The 11,163-nt window shown below is 34.8% G+C and overlaps 1 pseudogene; it reads left to right on the top strand.

The window, feature by feature from the left end:
* The first annotated feature begins 8,536 nt into the window (after window positions 1-8,536).
* Window positions 8,537-8,959, top strand: LOC149176259 (ethylene-responsive transcription factor ERF016 pseudogene; annotated as a pseudogene).
* Window positions 8,960-11,163: the final 2,204 nt, after the last annotated feature.

Below are 11,163 nucleotides of genomic sequence, written 5' to 3'. Positions count from 1 at the left end.
ACCTAATTATATACCTTTTTAGAAGAGCGAACTTTTATGAAGTGCCATGTGTCACGTTTTGACCTTCGAATCTAAAAAATATACATAGAAAACCACAATCCGTCCTCTTTCTACAACTCCTTATGAAATCTTAATCTGATGCTGAGAGAGACAATTATTATGATTTTCCCCAGGACACCTGTTTATGATGTAATTTGGGAGCCTACAGAAACCCTAAATTTCTTGGACTATATCTCCGAAAATATAGTGAACCAAGATCAGAAATTCAAGCCCGATCTTCCCCACGATTTCCACTCACATGGGTTTTAGTTTCAAAGTATGAAAATTCGTAGAAAACAAATTGTAGTGAAAATTTGATGATGACCTGCATGAGAAGAAATTCTAGAGCTTGCAAAACCATAACTTCCTCGGATCATATCTCCAAAAATATAGCGACACAATGCCACGATGACCTGTTTGGAGCAGCAAAACCCTAGAATCCAATGCTCCGATAACAAATGTTATGAAACCATCTCACAGAAAGATAGAAAAGATAGATCAACACCTTAGAATTCAGCCTCTTTGAGGGGGAAGCCTCCTTTACATTACACAATTGAACAATTCTTGGATGACACAAATGAAGAAACCTCCTTTCTATATATAGGAGTCTAAGGGGTCATAATATAATCAGAGTCGACATAACAATAATAATGTAAGGGCATAGTAATAACAATAGTGGGCTTCTATGGGGCACAATGATAACAATATGGGGAATACATGGGCACAACACTATAATAAGGGGGTTGTACTAATAACAATAAGGGGTTACACTAGTAGTATAGGAATCTAACATCTAGCCTACATATCCAACTACTTTTTCCTCATGAGTATTGTATTTATGAGGCCTGCCACCCTAATGTAGTGGAAAATCCCTCCTGCGATGCTTCCCACCACAAGTACAACACCTAAAAGTTTTTTTCCATCACCTTTATTCTGCTACTCCTCAGGCTAAGACCCATGTCCTCTCTCACTTGCATTGAACTTCCTATGAGGTCCCACATTCTCCTTGTCACCTTCATTCTAAGATCTTCCTCACTTCTTACGTGATTTCCCTTTAGACTTCTCATTACCTTTTTAGTCACACTTGAACTCAATACTTAGGTTTCTCATAATAATGCTTTAGCTTCCCAATAACTTCCTCCAATGACCAAGGCTCAACATACTCAATTTGATATTTGAATGCTAAAGGAAATCCATTAATGAACCTTTGGACCTTTTTTTCTCATCCTTGAGGTAGGGAACATACCTTGAGAACTCAAGAAACTTAGTCGTGTACTCTTTTCATATGCCATGGAACCCATCTTGAGGTCATATAATTCCTTGGCCTTCCTGTCATAATATCTCTTAGAGAAGTACTTCTTCTCAAAGACTATTTTAAACTTATTCCAACTCAACTCGTCTCCCGAGATGCCTTTGAAAAGCTTAACATATTCCGACCAGATATCTGGTTTTCCCTTGAGACTAAAGCTAACTATCTTTGCTTTCATGTTCATTGAATAGTTATGAAATATAAATAACTTCTTCATCCCATGTAGCCATGCTTCTATATCTTCTGATTTCTTCACTTCCCCATAAAAATTAGGAGGCTTGGCTTTCATGAACTCATCTAGAAATTATTGCCTCACACTAATCATATAAGGATGTTCGTGGTAACGAAGATGATGTCACTCATAACCAAATTTGGAATAAAATCCATGAGTGCTAGCCCTCCTCTTAGGTGTATCCAGGGATATTCTACCTCTAACTATATCATCTTTGTCCAACTTGTGCCCCTTCCAAGGTCTGCTTCCATCTGAACCATTTGTCTTTTCCTCATGTCCATAACTAACCCCCAGTTGTCCCTGCTTATGCAATTTTAAAAAGCTATGAAGAATCAATGCATTAACCCTAACTTTATTTTCTTAAGCTCTAGGAAGTCTTTCCTGTGCCTCAATCAACTTGTTATTATCTTCCTTGTAGCTTCGAATCTCTACCCCCGGACTTTGTGAATTTTCTAGATCAAGAGAATACTCGTCTTGTTTCTACTCAATTGACTTTTCCCATTCCACTAATTTGACATCAGGCCTATATGGGGATTCATGTGAACTGTAGCCCACCATTATGCTCTTCATATTTTATCTTTTATTTCTCTCAGTCATACTATGTTAGATAAACTAAATATATGGCATAATAAAATTCACACCTCAGTGTATCATAATGGAGGCTATCACATCTACACAACTCAGTCTAGATTAGAATGATATATATAATAATAGAAACACATATCCACATCATGTTGCATGCATGATAATAATACAACACTGTTACAATAATTGCACACATGATAACCATAACCATCTGCATGTAACCTGAGGTCCATTGTTGCAACCTCACTCTGATACCACCCTATAACTAACCCATCCCACATTTAGCCGTTTTTACAATCTCTCTAGGGTAAACATGAGTTGTGTGTTACTATGACATCGCTTGACCTCTAATTTTTAGTTATGGAAGTGGGGTGTACAAATTGAAAAAATATTTCCATCCCTTAGGGACACTCGATCACCCAGGTGGCTGACAACCACCATTGGTGATCAATCTCTGTGTTGTAACTCTCACTTCTCAGACCTTTGACCCCAAGCGCATGCTTGAAACGCTTTGCATGCAATTGGAAGGCTTCAACCACATGGATGAGCCTTCCTCCATGTGGTTATAACAAAAAATTTCTAGTTCAAAGGGTGCAATTATGAGATATGTGCCACTTTTCGAGGGCTAGCCTTTAAGGTACTGTGCAGTACCATGCATAACTATTCAAAACTCATTCTAGAATAATACTAAGTCTAGAACTTGCTCAAACGTGTGAGTCACATGATAAAAATTCCGTCAAACATGTAGTAAACATAGTAGCTACAGAACATGAATTCATTTCTGATGATGTTATTCTTAAATTCACCACAAAATCATCAAGAAGGCTCAATTCCCTCCCAATATAATTGCAACAACACTTGTTATCCCATGCATACATTAACCATTTGTTAACTAATCAGATCATGAACAAAATCCATAGTAAGAGCACATCATTTAGCCATGCCTGCAGACAACATATAACGAGAATGAAATCCATCACAACTAGCTATAAAAGCAATAGAATATCCATTACATGTTCTCATAGATTCCAATAGGAAAATAACACATTTTAATCATATGAAAAAGCCAACCAAGTCAATGAATTCCATGTACCACGCAACCATAGATTGGGGTGAACCAAATATCTCTTTCATCCAATCACCACTGTGCCATATTCCAAGCATGAATGTGGGATCATATGGCTTAAAATAAAATAGAACCAACCAAGGCCCCTAGAGGCCAAACCACCTCAACCTTCAACCATAGTTATTTCACGTAAATTGGTCCATACCTCGATGAGCGTATTGACTGGTATTTGATATAATATTCATTGATTGGTTAGAGAATATTGAAAATTTGAAATGTTGCAAATAATTTGTTATGTATTGAAAGCTCAAAATTAGTGGATATAATGGATTACTCTGCCCATGCTTATATATATTTTCCATACCATGTATTATTTGAATGTATAATGGACGCATTTATATTAGAGGCATTTGAAGAAAATACATTTGGAGAAAATATGTTGCATAAAGTCGTAGCGTGAAGTATTGATGTACATATTGGTATATGAGGAAGAGATTTGAAATCTTTTGAGAATAGCCTTTTGAGTACAATTTACTGTATATTGGCAGAAATATTTTTCTATCAGCAAAAATAATTTTTGTTACAGTATGCATTCTAGAGAAAGAGGAAGATATTTCAGAGGAGGGGGGGCAGACACCCTCAAGAAGAAAAGGCATATTTTCACTGCATTCGCTGCAAAAAAAATGGATCACATGATGCCTCTACATGCAAGCTACCATGGGACAAAATTGAGCAGAAAAGAAACCAACAGAAAGGTAAAATTGATGATACAGACAAAGGTAAAGCTCCTGAATCCGCTCACTATCTTGAGGCATAATGTAATATTGGAGTAAATGAAGATTTATTTAATGCTTCACTTGCTTCATGGAAAAATGATTGGTTGCATGACTTAGGAGCAACCTGCCACATGACTCATAGAAAATATTTTTTTAAAGATTTCACTGACAATGTTGATGGAGCAGTATACTTTGCAGATCAATCAATAATCAAGCCATCAGGGCTTGGCACAATCAGGCTTAAATTGCCTGGTCTTCCATACTTTCTTCTGGATCATGTCCTATATCTCCCATAGCTCAAGAGAAACCTGTTGTCCTTGGTCCACATCCGCCAGCAAGGTCACTCCATTCATATGTTTGATGGCAAGCTTGAGGTAAGAAAAGCATCTGACCACTCACTTGTCATGAGGGGAATAGAAGAATAAAGGCTTCTCAAACTGCAAGGAACATCTGCTCATGAACAACATTTCTCATACAATTCTCATCATGAAGAAGGTACACTTCCATCAAGTTTATTATGGCATGCTAGATTTGGACATTTGAACTATGACAGTCTCCGCTTATTGAAGAAAAATGGTGTTGCTGGTTTGCCTACAATTCCTAGAAAACTTAAGCAATGTGATGCTTGCATTCTAGGAAAGCATAGCAAACAGTCTTTTCATGATTCACATTCAAGAGCACATACGAAACTTGAACTCATTCATTCAGATTTATGTGGTCCAATGCCTGTTCCTTCTGCAAATGGGAATAAATATATTATGACATTTATTGATGACTACACCAGAATGTGCTAGGTTTATTTATTGAGGAACAAATTTGATGCTTTTCAAACATTCAAGAATTTTCATAAATGGATTGAAAATGATGCACAATATCATATTGGGTCTATTCGCACTGATAATGGAAAAGAATACACATCAAATGAATTTGAAAACTATCTTCGCCACCATGGGATCAAACATCAAACAACTGTGCCTTATAATCCCCAACAGAATGGTGTAGCTGAAAGAATGAATAGGACAATCTTGAATATGGTATGATCCATGTTTTTTTTCAAAAGCGTAAAGATAATGTTTTGGGCTAATATTGTTCTATGTGCTGCATATAAAAAGAATAGATGTCCATCTAATGCTATAAGAAACAAGAATCCTTATGAAATGTGGTATGGACATGTTCCTTCGGTAAAACATCTCAAGGTCTTTGGTTCCACCTGTTATGCTTTGATACCTAAGGTACATAGAAATAAACTTGGCGCTAGAAGTCGTAAGTGTATCTTTCTGGGGTATTCAAACACCTCCAAGTCATACCGCCTCTATGATGAAGTAAATAAAAAGTTTGTTGTGTCTAGAGATGTAATTTTTCTTGAATCATCCAAATCTGACAATGTTGTTGAGCGACAACTTGATCGCTTGGATAGATTCACAAAAACAAAATCATTTCAAGAATTCAATAATCAAATTCCACATCTTGAAGGGGGGATTCCTATACTAGATCAACATGTGGAATCTTCTTCTGAAGAACACTCTCCCCCGCATGAAACTCCAACAACGGATGATGCTTTATGTGATGTAATTGATAGAATTGGGAGACTCAATCTTGATTCAGTCCCAACTCAATCAACATAGCAGCCTGGACCATCTCAGAAAGGTCCCCCAAAGTGGTTGATGAAGACACTTGAAAGTGTTCATCCTGATGAAATTGGAAAAACATGAACCAGAAATTCAAACCGAAAAAATGGAGGTGAAGTAGATGACTCTAATTCCCCTGTTGATATGGATGTTTCTTATGATTGTGAATTGAACTTGTCTACAGATTTTGAACCAACTTCCTTCAAAGAAGCTGCTTCTCATGATGAATGGAAAGAAGCAATGCAAAAGGAGTATGATTCCCTCATAAAGAACGACACTTGGAAGCTGGTTGATCCTCCATTTGGAATCAAACCAACTACCTGCAAGTGGGTCTACAAGAACAGGTATAAAGTTGATGGCTCACTTGACAAGCACAAAGCTAGGCTTGTGGCAAAAGGTTTTGCATAGAAGGAAGGGGTCGATTATGAGGATACTTTTGCCCCCACAGCAAAATGGGCTACCATCCGGACACTCTTTTCACTAGCAGCTCAGAACGGTTGGAAAGTCCATCAAATGGATGTAAAAACTGCTTTCTTGAATGGAGATCAAAAAGAGAATGTTTTTATGTCCCATCCTGAAGGATTTGCTGTGAAAGGACATGAACATAAATTATGCAAACTTGTGAAGTCCTTGTATGGCCTCAAACAAGCACCGCGAGCCTGGTATGAAAAACTAACTGAGCATCTTCTGAAACTCAATTTCAAACATTTTGATCTTGATGATGCAACTTTATTTGTCAAGAAAGTTGGCAAAACAGTTGTATATCTTTTGGTATATGTAGATGAGCTTTTGATGACATGGAACAATGAAAGCTACATTGCATCCATAAAGAATGAATTGGGAAAAAGTTTTGAAATGGTTGATTTGGGCTATGTTCATTACTATCTTGACATTGAAGTAACCCAACATCCAAAGTCCATATTTCTATCTCAAAAGAAATACATTGGAGATTTGTTGAATAGGTTTGGCATGACAGAGTGCAATCCCCTCACTACTCCAATGGAAAAAAACTTAAAGCTCACATCTATTGAAGGTAAAGAATTTGAGGATGCAACAAAGTATAGACAGCTTGTAGGAAGTCTCAACTACCTAACTACTACCAGAAAAAACATTTCGTTTGCTGTTGGAATCCTCTCCAGGTTTATGCAAAAGCCTTGCGAGGGACATTGGTCTACTGCAAAAAGAGTTCTAAGGTACTTAAAGGGAACTCAAGACTTTGGAATCAAGTATACACAGGTGGACGACTTCAGTTTGATCGGATACTCTGATTCAGACTTCGATGGAGACAAATAAACTGGGGTATCTAATTCAGGATATGCTATGAGTCTTGGATCAGGAGATGTCTCCTGGAGATCACGCAAAAAATCAGTTCCAGCAGATTCCACAACAGAAGCAGAATACGTGGCAGCAGCTGAAGCAACAAAAGAAATTGTGTGGCTCAGGAAAGTTCTTGAAGATTTACAGGTAAAACAAGTACAATCAACTCCACTCATGATTGACAACACCTCTACAATAAAGTTGGCCAAGAACCCAAAGTTCCATGATCGAACAAAGCACATCAATACTAAGTATCATCTGATCTGCCATCATGTTTAGGCCAAAACAATCCATCTCCGTCATTGTTCCACAAATGAGCAAATTGCAAACATCTTCACCAAAGCGCTTGGAAGAGAAAAGCTTGAAAGATTTAGAACGATGCTTGGACTCACCAACGTCCCTTCAGATTAAGGGGGGAATGTTGACACCTAATCCTTGTGATTGGGTGAATTATTGTAAATAAATAAATGAGAAATGTAAATAGTCATCTGGAGATGAATTGAACAATCTCTCCCTCATGTATATAACAGACCTACCTGATTGAATGAATATACGAATCAATTTTTGTTTTGTGGAGCTACTGCCTGGCCTGACAAATACCATGGGTCAATACTATTGACATAGGTCAATACCATGGTTCATTTTTTAATTTAATTTTTGTAAAGTTCTTTTTATTTAATTTTCCAAGTTAAAATTTTTACACATATCCATTAGTTCTCATCTCAATGAAGGAATTACACATATCCCTCATACTAAAAAGTAATTTTTAATTTTATTTCAATTACTTTATCTCACTATATAAATTTTAATGTAAAATAAAGATGAAAATTAAAATATTCTATCTATTAAACCCCACACATGTATACACACATTTTTAATGTAAAATTACGTCACAACATCTCTTTCATGTACTCGGTACAAAAAAATATACATTTTTTTATTTCAATAACTTCTTCTTTATATATAATTAATACTAAAATATATTAATTAATATCTATATTATAATTTTTTATTTTAATAATATAAAAAATAAAAAATAAAAATATTTAAATAATACTTGAAAGTGGAAAAAAAATGAATGATATTTCACAAACAAATCACCAACAGTTTAAAGTTCAAATTACATCCTGGTGTGGTGTGTTGAGTTATATAAAAGCTTAATATAATATAAGATAATATAATATATTAATATATATATATATATAAAATGTTCTCACACAATTCCTTTAAAATATTTAATATTTAAAAATGAGGTCCACGTTTATTTTAAATTTATTACGTTAAATTTATTACGGTCTAATTTCACACGTCTCTCAACGTAGCATGCCTCCCAGCGCCGACATTTAGGTTTCAAAAAATTAGCATACCTCAAACTCTTCCTTTAAGGCATGGGCATTATAAAATCCTTGTCGGAAACTAACCATAGCCATATCATACCTGCTTTTGATGCGTACTCAAACAAGTATATACCAAGTATATACTGCTTCGGTTGCCACACAATCACACTACGATTGCGCATCTCCCATGATCTAGGCACTAGCTTTGCATTTATTTCACACCACACAGTGTCTGCCGTTGCCAAATATGGAGAAAGCTCGTGAAGAACAAGAACACAAACCAAATGTTTTAAGAGGTGAAGATTGCAGACAAAAACACCCCCAATTCAAGGGAGTCCGCCTGCGAAAGTGTGGTAGTTGGGCATCCGAAATCCGGGTGCTCAAAACCAGAGTGAATATATGGCTCGGCTCTTACAAAACGGCGGAGCAAGCCGCCTGCGCTTATGATGCTGCAGCGTATTGCCTGAGAGGCCCCAATGCCCAATTCAACTTTCCTGGCTCTATACCTTCCATCCCGTCGGCGTTTTCTCTCTCACGCCACCAGATTCAGCTCGCTGCCGCTAAATATGCCCGGGGCGAACTTCCTTCCACTTCGCCCTCTACACACAAAAACAATAATGGCGTCTCCCTCGCCTCGCCGTCCCGATCATCTAAGATTTCCGAAAAATAATTGTGTAGCAAGAGGGAGCAGATTTCTTTGGAGCGGGTCTCTCAGGTCGACAGCAGTGGATCCCCCAATTGTCATAATTCCCCGTCCGTTCACGACACCTCTGACACCTCCTTTCGCCTTGGACTTCACTAGGACTTGGCAGGAGGAGGGGACGAGGATGGTACATTTATCTGGGTTGCATTTGTGAATATGGGTGGGACTATTGTAAATTAATTTTAAATACTAAAATTCCAAAGGTCAGATAAGTGAATTATTTATCTAATATGTAACACAATTTTCTTAATATTTTTCATGTGTCCTCAAACATTTTGGCAACACATTATTAATGTGATCCATTGTACCATCTAAATTACTATTTTTGCTTTTTTCTTTTTCAATTCACAAGTTACCAAGAATATCAGCATATCTATGCTCTCAATATGCTCTCTGTCCAGTACTGATGATATGTCTTGTCTGTCCAAGTGCAAAAGAACTTAAGATCACCATCACCCATTGCACTGTATACATATGAATGCACACTTCTTTGCTATAATTTTCATAACATAGGTAGTACCCAGCAAACGATAACAACCACATCCTCTCTATTACCTTTCAAGCATCAGGTTGTTTTTTCTAGCCTTCAACAGGTCAGGCAAAACTCGTAAAATGATTATTATTCATTATAACTATATGCATCTTAACATAATTCCTATAATAAAAGAAACCATTCAAAATCTTCAACATCCATTTAGCTACCTTTGCAATTGTATATACACATGCCAAACTCACTTATCAATAAAGATACTACCTTATAAATAATAATATAAAAAGAGGTCATTGCGTTAATCATAATATGAATATGTATTATTTATTTCTTTAAGATTTATGGAGTATGGGTAAGTACAATTATTTGTCTTGAGCATGTAGTCTAATAGTTAAGTGGGGAGGTTTGTTCTCTAAAGGTTATGTGGCTCAATCTTGGGTAAGACTGTCTGTCTGAGAGTTGCTCCAAGTACGATTTTGTTATTTGAAAATAAATAAAGTTATTTTATATAAATTTAAATTATTCAAAAATGTTTGTATAATTTTTATTATGATGTCTTTATTTTCAAATAAGTTATTTGGAATTTTAATTTAATTATTAATAATTATTATGTGGATGGTATAGATTTAACTTTTGTTAAATATTTTAAAATATTTTTAGTAGTAGTGATAAATTAAAAGTTGATATTTATTTGAAAAGTAATTGTTCATTTCTTTTCTTTTTAATTGAAATTGATTAATTAAAAAATATTGTTATATGAACATGCGTCATATGACCATAGGTTATGGTTTTTCCAGCATGTGCTATTAGTAACATGGGTATTGGCCCACGATATTGTACAAAAACTGATTTAGAAGTTAGAATTCACTATTTAAATCTATATGATATTGTAAAAAAGTTGATTTAAAAGTTAAGAATCATGGGAAAGTGGGTGAATCTCCATGGTTAAAAGATCTTATTACATATTTTTGTTTAAATCTATTAATGTTTAACTCATATATTGATTCCTTTTATAATTAATAATAATAATAATTTAGAATAAAATTATAATTTAGTTATTCTTAGTATTCACATACCAAAGATAAAGATTTATCTCAAAAATAGTTATATTTTTCTTTTATTTTTTAGTTTAATTGATCAATTGAAAAATACTAAATGGATAAAAATTTCTATACGCATCAATGCATACTACACATAAAAAAATAATACTTTACTTCATCATACATCTCAAGTGCTAAAATTAATAAAAATTATAAGAATTAACTAAATTAGAACTTTATTTAAAACAACAACAACAACAACAACAATAATAATAATAATAATAATAATAATAATAATAATAATAATAATAATTTCTATTATTATTAAGGATAAAAAGAAATAATATATGTTGAACATATATACATTTAAAAAAATACATGTAGCAAGTTTCTTAACTATTAAGGATCAATCCCACTTTATCCTGAATTTTCATATGTAAATAGGTAGTGTTATAATACCAATGGCCAATACCCTAGCTTATCAATACCACATTTCCATAAGTTCTTTAAACTATATTGAAAATTTTAATTACCATTTAAAATATTTAGTATGTTTGAGATGTATATTTGAATGTACATATTAATTATAAAACATTTCAATACTAGCTATAGATATCAATTGAATGGTTGACATCAATCGG

This window comes from Pinus tabuliformis, chromosome 4_1 (assembly GCF_031772625.1).
Source record: "Pinus tabuliformis cultivar Carrire ecotype Pingquan chromosome 4_1, CPIR1, whole genome shotgun sequence".
Classification (NCBI taxonomy): domain Eukaryota; kingdom Viridiplantae; phylum Streptophyta; class Pinopsida; order Pinales; family Pinaceae; genus Pinus; species Pinus tabuliformis.
The sequence above is the reverse complement of the archived record's forward strand: the minus strand, read 5'-3'. Positions and strand labels throughout refer to the sequence as shown.